The sequence below is a fragment of the Passer domesticus genome, chromosome 7, assembly GCF_036417665.1.
Source record: "Passer domesticus isolate bPasDom1 chromosome 7, bPasDom1.hap1, whole genome shotgun sequence".
In the NCBI taxonomy this organism is placed as follows: Eukaryota; Metazoa; Chordata; class Aves; order Passeriformes; family Passeridae; genus Passer; species Passer domesticus.
The window spans coordinates 59,416,583-59,430,595 of NC_087480.1; the positions used below are offsets into that span (position 1 = coordinate 59,416,583).

The window sequence follows — 14,013 nt, forward strand, 5'->3', positions numbered from 1 at the left end:
TAAAATAAAGCCAAGACCAAGAGGAGGGTCTGCTGCAAAAGCTGCTGCCCCGCCCCAGCATTAGCAAGATGCTCTTGATAAACCTTCAAAAGACATCAATGTTGTCTTTAGTCTGCTGTGAGTCCTTCTGGGAAAATCCTGCTGCATGGAAAGTGGGATTGGTGTCTCCTCTGCCCCAAAGACTTCCTGTGAGCCTTTTACCTGAAAGGTGGAGCAGAGCAATCTTCAGAGGCTCAGGAACACCCCACAGTTTAACAAAGGCCCTCCTTGTTTACAAGCAGCTTGGCACATCTGGAACGAGAGAGAAGATGCCTTGACTTCAGCTAAATGAAGGGACTGATCTCACCCTACCAGAAGGAGAAGGGTAACAATAAAACAATTCCACAAGCGTCCCTTGCGTTGACAGGACCAGTAGAATTTTTCCAGTCCTGCTGGCAAACGGTAGAAGGCAAAAGTCTTGCGGAGACAGAAGGAATAAAAACAAAATGTCTTGCAGGAGGCTAGAAAACTTTCCCAAAGCATTTTTCTTTAAACTTAACCACATGATTTACAAGCTTATTATTAGTTTCCCCCCTTCCTTACATAAAAAGAGAAATTTAAAAAGTGTAGATTAACACATTTTTGGATATCTTCCAAGCTCTCAATTCCTCTGCTTAAAGGATTATTTTGACAAATCAAAAATCACTTTTTGGGTGGCCTGGAGAGACTCAGATTTGCTCTCTCTCTGTAGCAGAAATGATCCCTTCTCAGAGGGTGCTTACTTGTGCCTCTCAGACATATAACAGAGAGAAATCCAGTCCAGCTTCTGATCTAACTGTAATACAATACTGGCTGCTGATTCCAGGGAGTTTTTTCCAGATTGGTCAGGCTGGGGACTGTGTTGGGTACCTTAATCTCTACCTAGTTACTACTCAGAAGATACTAGAGGTTCTTCAGTGAAAGCAGAGCCTTGGGAGATGCTACAAGGCCATCTTCACCTGAGTCATGAGAGCAGAAAATGCTCCTGAGCAGGTCCTCACTAACATTGTAGTGGAGTCTCCTAGAAATCCTTGGTGTCACCCACCTTGGTGGCACCCAGCTGGACACCAGAATGCCACATCCATGGGATATGTTGGCTTTCTCACTGGGCAGCTCATGGTCTGGCCCTGCCACAGTGATCACCCTGCATCTGACACGAATTCCTGGTGGCCTCAAAGCATAATGAGCACATTGAAGGATCACAATGCATATTGGAAAGTAAATGTCTTACCAAAAAAAGTGCCCAAAGAAGTTCAGAGAGGCAGTTTAAGAACAAATCAAACCACTGTGAAAGAAACAATTGTCCTGGAATAGCAAAAAAGACATATGTATATATATATATATATATATATATATATATATATATATATATATATATTCACTTAAAGACAATCTTTGTAAACAGGTTGAACAAGACTATGAGGCTGGAGGAACAGATGGGAAAATGGAACAAACAGATGGAAAAACTCTATTTCTGAAAAAAAAATATCTATTTGTAAAGCTATATCTACTTATCTACTTTGAATGGATGTTTCAAGGTTAGGAAGCTGAGGCATCAGGAAATTTATAATAAGGCTATAAATTCATCCACCTGAGATCAGTAGGATGGCAAGTCTTTCAGACAGGTGAGTAAGGGGCTTCCCAAACAGCCATGTATATTATTTATCCATACTTATTGCCCCCATCCTCAGGGATACTTTTCTCCCCTTTAAGGCTATGTCTTATTCACCCTACAGTTAAAAATTACCATTCAGCTTTTCATTAGCCATAGCTGGCTAATGTATTAAAAGAAAAGGAGCAAGTTCACCTTGCTTTCTGCCATCTAATCATAGGGGAAAAATAGGCCTGAGCTCACCAGCACAGTTAGAAAAGTGCTAGAGACAAGAAGGGGAGAAGGAGTGAGCACCATGGCTCAGCTCTCCAACTTGATGGGGAAGTAAAGGCATCTTCATTAAATTCCTCCTACCCACCCAGCTGTTCTTGAGCAGCTCTCTGAGTAGTTTTGGAGGGGATGAGCAAGAGAAAAAGTGGGAGGAAAGGTTTGATGTTACTCCAGGGGGGAAACTTCTCTTGCAGGAACCAAGCTGCAATGCTTGGGGTGAGACAGCCTTGCAGGAAAATGCAGGGCTTGTGTTTTAGTCAAAGAACCACCACCTGCAGAGACAAATCCAGCCCAAGCTTCACATGGTGTTCCTTGGTGAAGAAGGGTGAGATACAGAAAAAAATTCCCAGCCATGGACCAGATGTGCAGATGCAGAAACTCTCCCTGGAGTAAATGAGTTCAGCAATCTCCGAGCAGTGCTGGGATAAGCAACAAAAACTGCATTACAAAAAAGGCTAAGTTGCTCTGAGGGCTAGGGAGTTTGGGCTGGACAGTGTTAATAGGAGCTGGTTTATGGTGTTGGCTCCAATCCCTCTGAATCACAGCTTCACAGCTGGGAGAAGGGACAGTAGAAATGCTCCAGCTCACTGGGGAGATGCGAAGATTGAATTTTTAACTGAGTGCATTCAGCAGCGTGGAGGTAAAAAAGGATGGTTGCTTTCAGCACAAGGTCTGGGATGGGGATACAGGGTGGGGACCCAGCTGCCAAATGTGTTTTGTTGTGTCCCTTATTTCAGGTCATTTCTTTTAAGTCGGTGCAGGGCTTTTAAGGACTGTGTCCCATATCTGGGTCTTAGCAGATTTGCCCACATGTTTTCCTGTGTGTGTCTCTGGGACTCATAAAAGCGTCTTTAGTGCTCAAGTAAGTTCCCCTTTGAGAAGGGACTGTCAAAGACAGGCACTAATGTCATTAGGAGGTTACAAGGGGGAAACAAGAGAGAATTTGCTACAGATCCTCATTTCCATAATCTTGCCTTGGCTTCCTCATTTGTCAGTTCTTAACCTCAATTCCTTAACCTCCAAATCTGTGGAGTCGTTGACCTTGGGGATTTGTCTTCAAACTGATTTCAAGTTTTAGGCAATCTAAATTAGGCTTCCCGTGACAGAAGACAAAACTTGGTCTTTCACCCAAATGTGAAAGACAGGCCCAGAGTGCAAGTGAAATCTTGCAATCGTTTTTTCAAACCATCTGCCCATCTGCAGTCCCAGAACAATATCAGTTCGGTGCTGCCTTCCCTCTCTCTCTCTCAGGAATAAAGAAATTACCATAAACAAAGCAGATCAAGGGTCTTTTTAAGCCAAATGCAGCCAAGACACATTGCTTCAGAAAGGAGCAGGAGAGGAAAAAAGAGCTGCAGGGGAAGTTTTTTCCTAATTCTCATTAACTCTAGTTTGGCCAGTGGTGTTGGACGCTGCAGTGTAATTTGGACAGGATGGTGCTGTGTCCCTCTCCATGGGCACTCAATTTCCACGGTATTTCTGTGGCAAACAAAAGCGATCACCACGGAAAAAAAAAGGAAAAAGACTGCAGAACTGCTCCTTAAAACTGCTCCCTAACTGTGCAGAGGAGGGAGAATACAAGAAAACAGGGAAATTAGTCTGGACACAAAGAGCCTTTTGGTCTCTCAGACCATTTCTGCGTTGCACATGGCAGTCAAACCCCTGCCTGAATCACGCTCTTTATTTCAGGGAGCAAAGCCACTGTGAGAAGATGCATTTGTTTCCAAGAGTGTGCTCTGAGTTAGAGAGGCTGCAGCAAGCTGGCAGGGCAGCTTGGCACGAGGATTTTCTGGAGCAGCAGGTAGAGATGAACAACGGGAGCTGGACCAGTCCCTGCATGACGGGGAAACAGGGGAGGCAGAGAGATTAAATAATTCAGTGTGTGTTGATGTGATGCATGGAAAAATACCGCCAGAAGTCACAAAGCTAAATGCCTGGGTACCTCTCCAATGGATCAGAGAGCAGGTTTGGGGGGTAAAGAGAGGGAAAAACAGGCACATCCGTGCTGGGGAGCAGCTTGTGCAGTGGTGGCTGCAGAGAGGCTGCCCCCGAGGTGCCGAGAGGGGGAAGGAGATCTGCGGGAGCCTCAGCCTCATTATTTTTATGTTCAGCTGCCTAATTACTACGTGTCAGCTGTCTGTTGGAAGGAACGATGTACTGCAGCCTCTCGTTTGGGAATTTATAGTGATTAATGGGCCTGGAGGGAATGACTAACGAGGAAATGTTAGAATTAGTAAATATGCATCACCGTGCAATGAGTAAAGCGAGGGACATGACAAATGAGCCCAAGTATGTGAAAGATGTAAATGTTGCAGAGGGACAACCTTTGGGATGTCCTGGGGACCCATAGAAATCGAGAGGAACAGGAGGGTGGGAGCTCTCTCCCATGGGGAGACAACAAACGAAATAAGGACTCTCCAAAGCTTTCCAAGCAGTCCTAGGCTTACTTGGAGGAACAAACTCGCTCTGGCAGGACTGCAGCAGGATGGAAAGCTGTTCCCCTGTCTGTTGTGTCCTGTGGAGCACAGCAAGGAGCACCAGTGTCACAGCCGTGTGCTGGGCAATCACCACAATCTGTCCTGCACCAGGACCTGGGTCTTTGAAGATATTGAGGTACTGCAAGACCCAAACCACTTTATCCATTTCATGTGCAGAAATTGCTTTCAGCTTGACTGTTTCAGAAGAACTTGTTTACCAAATAACAGCTTTGCTGCGTGCCAGGGACCTGTAGCTGGTCCAACATCCATGCAAAGTAACACCTGCAGGCTCAGCCTTACAGGCAAGGACAGCACAGAACAGCATCATGGAGGGGCCTGGGGTCTGGGGCTACTTTCCTTCTATTCCTGTGTAAGAGAGATGTGTAAACCCCCAGAATTGCAGGTGTTCTTGAATAGCTGGCATTTAAAAAACTGTAGCTTTAGGAAAAATTCCACTATTCTCAGTAAAATTATTGAAAGCTGTAAAATGAACGGGATTAAGGAAGAAAAGCAGCTGTCTTAATTTCTTGATCAAACATCTCACTGAGATCATCTGGCAATTGCTAGCCTGTACACCTGTCCACTGCCAGCATCTGCTGGTGAGAGCATTCCTTGAGCAGTGCAAGGTAAACCTTTGTACCAGTGTTGCAGTCCTGATATGAAACTAGAACCCGGATTAAAATATTTGTGAGTTTTGGGTCACGGAAAATCTAGAACTAGATCTGCTGCAGAAAACTGAAATTTGGTCTCATTTGTACCTACCATCAAACCCCTTGCTCCATGTGGCTTTTCCATTTTATTTCCAGCACAGCAACATTATTCAAATTTCACTCAATTGAAAGATGCAGCTGTTTCTATTTTTGGTGCATCCCTGTTAGAGAATAGGAATCAAACAACAATTCTGCACTGTTTGGTGATCAGCAGTATTCTGTCTGTAAGATAATTTTCCCTCATTGGAAACAGAAGTCAGGGGAGCAATAGCCTAGGTGTTTCTGCCCTTTAAATACTGCAAAACAGCTGTAATGTTATGTTTTCTCTAAAACAGATATTTCTGGAAGCTGAGGCAGTTTTTAGAGGACATAACTAGATTATAGACAAGCCTGTAGCTACAGAATAGATAGTTTTCCTTTTCCAGGATCCCTAGATGAAAAAATAGAATTATTTATAGGGGGAAAACAAATCAACAAAACAAACCCCCCCTCCCCGAAACCAATCAACTAATTTCCTTAATGAAAATTAAATAATCTAAATAACTCTTGCCCTGGAGGATAACTGTGAACTCCTACAGGTAGAAGCAGGATCACTCTGTGTTTCAAAGTGCTTTAGGGCTCTGAAGGCAAAGCAGAATCACCAGTGCTGACCTCCAGTTTCTGGATGGACAGCAACAATTTCTGTAATTACATTGTAAAAGAACAAGTACTTCCCTTGCTTTTTTTGTAGAGATCAGTATAAACTGAGACTAGACACGTACCAAACAACTTCTTCATCCACAGCTTGACTCTTGACAGTGGAAGTCATCCAAAGTCACTTCTTTAGTCTCTCCTAAAGCAGAGAAAGGCAATTCCCCCTGCAACACACCCCCTCTAAAGAAACACTCACAAAGGCAATTTTGGCAAACCAAAGACCACCTCCAGTGTTCCCATGGGCAATGGGAAGGATCTCATGGACCCAAACTCTCAGGAGCAGCCCAGCACTGCCTCTTTCTCTGGCAGCAATGATGTGAAACACCAAATCCCAGTCTCAAAATCGGGACTTCTTCCTTTCCCATAGGTCTGTGGCCTCAGCCAAATGCCACTTCCATCACTCCTAATGGCGCCGTGACCACTGCACCCCACATGAAGGGAGAGTTCATCCCTCTTGAGAAAGTTCAGGACTGAACCAGGGCTCTCACTTTTCCTGGTTTCACCACTGACAAGAGCAGTTCAACACTTGGTTGAAATAATGAAAAAGAAAACTTTTAGCTGAAACATTATATATACTCTAATTTCAATAAATCCATCCCCAAACGAAATATTTTATTTCAATTTTCCCAACGATGGCTTTATTTGGGGGCTGTACATCCAGGGGAAAAGGATTTCTATTTTTCAACAGCAAAACATGATGTTTTCGAATGTACTTTTTCAGTTGGAAAATGACAGGATGGAAAATCCACAGCTATCTCTACTTATAACACATCATGGTTAGGTGTGTGTGCATAGCACTTAGCACAGCATAAAACATAACATAGCACATAACACATCCAGGTGGGTGTGCATATGGCATGGGCACAAAAAGTAAGTTTTAGAGACAAAGTTTGAGAACACAGAAACTATTGGAAAAGGAGGGTTAAATAGCAGTCAGATCAGATGGTACAAAGCAAGCTGTGCTTTCTTCATCTCAAGGAAAGTTAAAATACAAAAATCCTGTTTGCAGGTGACGCTGAAAACACTTTGGAGGTCCCTGCATTTATTGTTGGGTACAGGGAGACCTGGTGCAAGAAACATTTGAAATACAAAGTCATTTTGTACTGAGGGAACAATATGCAGCTCTCAGCAGAGAAAAAGTCAAAACTCAGCTGATGTTTCTGAGTCAGAGGCAAGTGCAACTGGTCAGATGTGCCACACACTTCTCCCCCTCCAGCTGAAAATAACATTGCATTCAAATTTTCTGGGAGCATGAAGATTTCAACAGCAGCCTCAGCAGAGCTGCCCTATGCAGTGTTGTTTACTTTTGAGGGAAATTGTTGACTGCTTTCCATTTTGCCACATGTGAGACAAAACAATCCGCTATCCTTTTATTCAATAAAATTGTTTAATATTCCAAGTTTATTGTGTGATTCAGAAGGGAGCTGTTTCCTGGAGCCAACCTCTCCTGCTGGGGGGTGGAAAACGCCTGCTCCTGGCTTGGTTTAGCAGCAGGATGGCAGCAGATTGGCCTTTCCAAAGCAGGGGGCTTGGGCAGCGACAGGCAGACGTGCCCAGCCATCAGCCAAAAATATCACCCAAACCCAGGGCAGGAAACATTTTTAATAGCTCACCTAAAAAGGCAAAAAACATTTGCCAGAGGTTCCAGCAGTATCACAGTTAACACAGTCATTTCTCCTGGTAAACAGGGGGAATTGCCTGGATTGCCTGAAACGGGTCAGTTATCACCCTGGGAGCTGCTGGCCAAGCCTGACCTCTCCACCTCACACCTGGGTGCAATTTCCAGCAGCCCAGCCACTGCTTCCAGTGAAAACAAAGCCGATGCAGCCGTTGACTTCTAAGATCTCCAAGAGGGAGATCTCAGCTGTGGTTACCAGCTGGGCTGCGCAAGTGTCATTTTCCAAAAAACCCATCTGCCACACTGAGGCTTCAGTAGCCAAGAATCTGCTACTTACTACCACAAAACTGCTCCAGATTTTCACAGGGGTAACTACTAGCATTTACATTTTGGGAGGGACAGAGAAGGTGGATTTTAGAAACTGTTACTTTCAGTGTTGAAAGGAAATTTTTCTCCTCCTGTGCTGGTCCAAGTCTGCCTTTTTCTCTGCTGCTTTCTTGTTTTGCTGCTTCATTTTCAGATGGGTGCCCTTGGCTTCCCAGGACCATGGGCCACCTAATGTCTTTTATCTCTCTTGACATTTTGCATCTGTTTTATGTCTCTAACTGCCTTTGATTTCAGCCTGGCTTCCCTTTTCTCATATTCAAGCTTAGAGGTAGAGGCAGCCCAGCTGAGATTTGCATCTCCAGGGGTATTTAGATGTCTCCAGGGTTGATGTCTACATTGGAGTTGGTGCTGTAGATTTCCTTTAGCATCAGTGGAGAGAAATGAGTGACTAAATCATTATTTATCTGAGCTACTTGAGGCATCTGAACCTAGTGGGGGGGTAATTTCTGCATCACCAGCATCTCTTTTGCTTGGTTAGCAACGAATGGAGAAGTCAATGTTGGGAGGAATGACTTCTATCCTGTATAACAAAAAAAAAAATAAAAATTGAAGTGCTCTGAATGTGCCTTTCCTTTGAGAGAGTCCTGTCTCTTCACAGGTGCCTTTCTACATCCCTTGGCTCAAACAATTCACAGGCACCTGCCTTCCCAGGTGATGCCACCAAGGTTCATGGACCTGGTCACTGATTTCTGCAAGGTCTGGCTGATCATCCCCAATTATTGCCAGGGTATCTGGTGTGATTTTTCCCCAGGAGGCCACATGAAACCTAAAATACCATCAACAACCTTGTTTGAAGAGTATGGCCATTTACAAACAGGGAGACAGGCTACAGAATTAAGGTTATTTAGTAGAAAAGGGGATTTATCATGATGGATGAAGGGTATTTTTAGCTTGAGAGGCAGCTGGTTTCCCTGCAACCAGATGGCCACAGGGTCCAGGCCAAACTTTGCATCTTGACCATGCTCCAGTGTGATGATTATGACTGACTGAACTCAGAGTTTGGCCACCGTGTGAATATTAAACACCCAAGAATGATTTCTAAAGATTATTAGATTAGTTCAGCACCCAGGTCAACATCTCACCACTGAGCTCGTGGAAAAATGAGAGGCTGAAATCAGCGGTATAAAATCACAGGCATCAGTAAAAAGCACACTCCAAGAACGAGACACTAAACTCCTAAAACTGGATGTTAAACTATTAAAAAAGGATGGAGATCCTCGAGCCCACCTAACATACAAAAAAATTGAAATATGCACCAAATCTGGGCTCAGAACTTGATCCTGATTTTACAAGCATGCATTTTGTCAATAAAAACATTGGCTACAAATATCTCAACACCTCCTGTTGTTTGGCCTGGGATGGAATTTCAGATGTGTGAGGCACCTCTACTACTTCTTCATAGAGATGGCATATGATTATCCACAATTACATACTGAACCACAGCCATAAAATCCAGCTTGAGTTGCCCTTATGCTAAATGACTCCAACACAGATGTGTGAAAACCTGCTAATAGTAATCTTTAGATTACTTTAGTGAAACAGCTAAGTGTGGTGGCATCTTGGGAACTTGCTGTCAAGTAAATTCTTGCTTTGGGGAGCAGCAGGAGCAAGGGGGAAAGGGTCTGCTTTGGTCATCTGGAATTAATCTGCAGCCAGGCATCTGTCAAAGCTCCCAATTCTTTGGGTATCCTAGAGACAGCTGAGGGAGATAGTGCATGCAAAGGAAGTCCACTCTGGAAATCACTTCTGTGCACACAAGGCAGCCTGAGCACCCAAAACCTGCACCAACAGAAACCACTCGTGTTCCCACAAAAAGATAGATTTTATACCCAGGTATGATATACATTTTAAGATTTACACATGGAGACCTTATGAGCCATTTAGCAAAGAAAAAAAGGAGTCAATAGGAAGATAAAAGTAAAATTACTCTCTCTACAATGCCTGCAAGTGGCTTCTGTGGATTGCTTGCCACGGCTCTTCGGTGCATCCCGATCCAGGGTTCATCCGTGGAGGGAGGATCTTCCCCAGTGCATCTGCACTTCATTAGGAGTTTGTAGACTGCTAAATGAACAACAGACCCCAGCATGAATGCACATTGTCTGAGCTGGGCTGATCACACTGTGTGATACAAGGGAGTGTTAAAAAAAACTGCTGTTCTTCAGTAAACATTGGAAGAGAAGACTGAAGATTAATTCAAACAGCTTGGAAAACTGAAACAAGAGAAATGAGCTGAATATTTCCAAATATGGGCTACCTTACTTCAGTATCAAGCCAGGAGAACCTTGGGGCATGCGAGCCAACCAAGCTGCAACTCCCTGGATAACAAGGCCTTAATTAAAAGCTAAATTGCACATACATAAAAAACCCCACAGCGCTCACTTCAGCCACAGAGGTCATGAAATCACAGGCAATCGTATGACAAACATGAATCCAAAAGTCCAGGGAACAACTGCTCTGCACACACTCACTCAACACAAGCCACAGAAACACTTGCAAAAATGCCATAAAGAGCTTAAGGCTTTTCGTACAAATAAATAAAGCCACAAATAGTAACACCAAAGGAAGAGAGAAAAGGAATCACCAAGGGTTCTGGTCTTCTGTAGCCGGGAGTTGTTCAGTGAAAATGCCAAATTAACTCCAAGAGAGAGATTCTATCCAGTGCTCCCCCAAATCTCTGCTTCCCTGCTTCACTTCCCCATCAACTCCTGCTAATCTGATCTGGAGGAAAGTCTTCCCTGCTCCAAATCTGGCACTCATTTTACCCTCACATACAATCAAAACATGCCAACCAGCACTTGAGATGTTTTTCTTTAATACCATTAGGAGCAATAACACACCATGTTCAACATCCCATCTCCAGCTGCTTTGGAGAAAAGCAAAAATCCCCAGCTCAGACACCAAACTGTGCACAAGGGGCTCAGGAAGAGGAATAATTAGCTGATTTATGTAATTCCCACATCCAGCCCTGGGTTTTATTCAGCACCCTGTGTTGGATAGTCCTGAACCCCATCACCTCAAGCAGCAGATCTCCCCACACACGCTGTGGCACCAGGGATGAGCACAGATGGTCCAACGTTGAGGCTGCATCCAAGAGGTCAGTGCAGGGTGATTTATCCCTTGGAGCACAGCAGACCCTGGGACTCAGCTGCTGCAATGTGGGGGCAAATCAGCTACTGCCATGGATATCTGCTGAGGATCTGTTCCTCTGTTTCGGCACTTTTTTTTGCCATTAAAGACCAGCAGCTTGAAAGAAAAGCGGTAAGAAAAACTGTAAAAGAGAGGAAAGTTATGTAGGGCAAACCAGGTGCATTGTCCCTGCCAGCAGTGCTGACCAGCCCCCAGCACATCATGGTGCACAACCTACCTTTGCTGGCTCTGTATTACTAATTTTGACTCAAGTCACCATTTAAACACTTTCTTTTAATTTTCATTTCAACTGGAGGCTTCCAAGACCATTTCCTTTGACAGACACACCTACTGAAAGCTTGGCATGATTTTGGGGACAGCGGGGTTGCCCACAGCAGAGTCCTCTTAGAAGAAGGCTCCCTGTACCTGTAGGTCTTTCCCCAAGCTTTCCCTGATGGCTCATTGCACCTCCCAGGTGTGACATGGAGTTACAAGCCCTTGTCCCATGGTACAAGCAAATGGAGGGTTTCCTGAGAATTATTATGAATAATAATAATAATCATAAATAATCATCTGGCTTCACTGGTGGAACACCAGAACCTTGCCAAGAGTGGGAAACGAGCACGTGGATGTACTCTTGGAAAAGAAACAATGTCCTCTCAAACAGGCCACAAAACAAGACAATTAAACCCAGTCTGCCAGCAGAAATACACTTGGGGAAATGCTTCCCAAGCCTCCCCTCTGCACCCATCACCATGAGCACATTGTGGATGTGGGTTTTGCTGTGCTGAGATAGGAAGAGAGCAGCCCCAGCAGCATCACTCTTAGGGCTGGATCCAGAGGCAGCTCAGAGATGGATTTTCCTCCGAGGGTCCAGCCGGTGGGGATGCAGCCACACAGCTGTGAGGAAAGAAGCTGTAGCTATAAATGAGTGTTGTTCTCCATCTCCTGACGTCAAGGGAAGCTTTGCTGGCGAGCCCTGCCAAGCTCCCAGCTCCAGAGAAGCTCTCCCACCCCACACAGCCCCCACGTGAGATCTCAGCTGTCTCCCTCCCAGCCGGGTGCAGCCACCGCCTCCAGCCCGGCCCCGAGCTGCCGGCATGGGGGGACGTGCTGCCAAAAAGCTCCTTGCCCAAAAAGCCACTTTCTGTCATCAGCACCTCGGGCTGGACCCCAGGTTGATGGAGGAGATGGTGGTTTGTATCCAGGAGACACTGGGGTGGGAGTGAGTGCTCGGGTCCATGGATGGAGAAACCATCTCAGCAGCTGCTTCACCCTCTAGTGCTTCTTAATCAACACCTGGGCTTGAGCTGTTGCTCTTTGCTTTCATTGCTGACAGGGGATATCTCATTGCTTTGCTCCCTTTATAGGGAGAGAGAAGAGATCTTTGTGCCTCTTCTAGAAAAGGGAAATAAATAAAATCGTACAGACATTTCCTCCTGCAAATAGTCAGGACTGAGCTGGGGAACAGGTGAGGCCGGGAGCAGGTAACTCTTCAGAGCTGTGATGCAGGATTTAAACAACATTCCCAGCATATCCTTAAACAAACCCATGAGAGAAGCCAAAGCCACCCCAAACTTTCCCTTTCAGCCTGTAATTTTCAGACAACAAACCAATCCTTTCACTTTTCTAAAGGAACGAAGAGAGAGGCAGAGAACTGGAAAAACCCTTTATAGAAATATCAGCTGTTCCTCCTCATTCCCACCCCCAGTTCTGTTTTTTGACAAGTTAAAGTGAGGCCATAACTTATTCTGCTTTGTTCGACAGGGCTAATCACACGTGACTCTAATCACTCATGATGTTTTATTGATTTTAAGCACATTTAATCAGAAATTGGCTCGGAGTTAGATTCCTGCTAATTACTGAGAAGCAGCATTTTGAATGACTTCACAATTGGACTGCAGATTAGAATGGACAATATGTACTAAAATAATGATTCATGCATTCAGCTCCCTGGATTTATTTTGTTTATATTGGATTTTTTAATCTTTAAAGACATAATTCTGCATATGGGCAAGCAGCATTTAAAACCCTTAACAAAATGGGTTTCATTTAACAGGCCAGGCTTTCACCAGAGATGGGATATGGGGGAAACAGTTTGTCCCCAACTAATGCAGTTATTTCTCTGAAGGTCACTGGACATGCCTTGCCCCAAGGTGACACCACACACAGGTGGTGGTGGTGGCACTGCCAGGATGGGGGAGGCCACTTCTGGGGGCTCCTTAGCATCCCCACCAAATCCATCACTTTTGCTCTGAAGCCAGGTGGGATATCCTCTGTCAGTCCCTGCACAGTCCCTATTTCCAATCCCAAACCCCACATGCAAATGGTTTATTAAGGGAAAGGCATCCAGCTCCAAGAGCTGCTCGTGATGAGCTGAGTTCTGCCACCACCTCACCCCTTCTGCTGCCCAAATCTCTCCACAACACAGGGTTAAACAGTTTGCATTTCCATATTTCTTGAGCTAAAAGTCATCTTCTCATGGAAAATCAGATTGTTGCTGATCACAGCCTGGAAACAGATTTTTCTTTTTCAACAGCTGCAGGTGTCTCATCTCCACCAGTGTCCAGGAGATCCCTGGCAATGTGGCTGCAAATGCTCCAGTGACATTGTCCATGCTCACAGAGAGCTGTGGCCAAGCACAGACTTTTCTCAGCTCTGCAAAGCTTCCTCTGCCTCCTGGGAAACACTGATCCATGAGCAACAGGGAAACTGGAGGCTGGCAGAGAGGCTAGACTAGAGGCTACCAGCTATTTGAACTGGTAGGAAAGGAAAATTTCCTTCTGATTGAAAACAGAAACTTTCCACTTCCATCTCTGCTATTTTATTTTTGTTGGAAAACAAGAAGTCACACTGGGGAAGGCTCTCACAGTTTTCAGCTAAAATTTTCAAGTTTTGAGTTATAAAGTCAAAATTTTCCATTAAGAAAAGGAATCTTTTTTCCCTCAACACAACTCCACTGGGAATACTTACAGCAATCTTGCCAGCCAATTGCTTTCATACAAAAACAAGCCTAAATTCAGAATGATACACAGAATGCTCTGCAATAACCAGTGTCTAAAATGTGACAGCTCCAAAGTCTCCTGTTCTGCTCCCACTCCT

General features: G+C 44.7%; 1 protein-coding gene across 2 annotated transcripts in view; it reads right to left on the reverse strand.

Moving 5' to 3' along the window:
* Window positions 1–14,013, reverse strand: part of LOC135305421 (FRAS1-related extracellular matrix protein 1-like) — a 93,454-nt gene that overhangs the window by 3,817 nt on the left and 75,624 nt on the right. For both annotated transcript variants that reach the window (XR_010366605.1, XM_064429037.1), the window contains one exon: window positions 202–291. The gene's annotated coding sequence lies outside the window, so the exon portion shown is untranslated. The remainder of the gene's footprint in view (window positions 1–201; window positions 292–14,013) is intronic.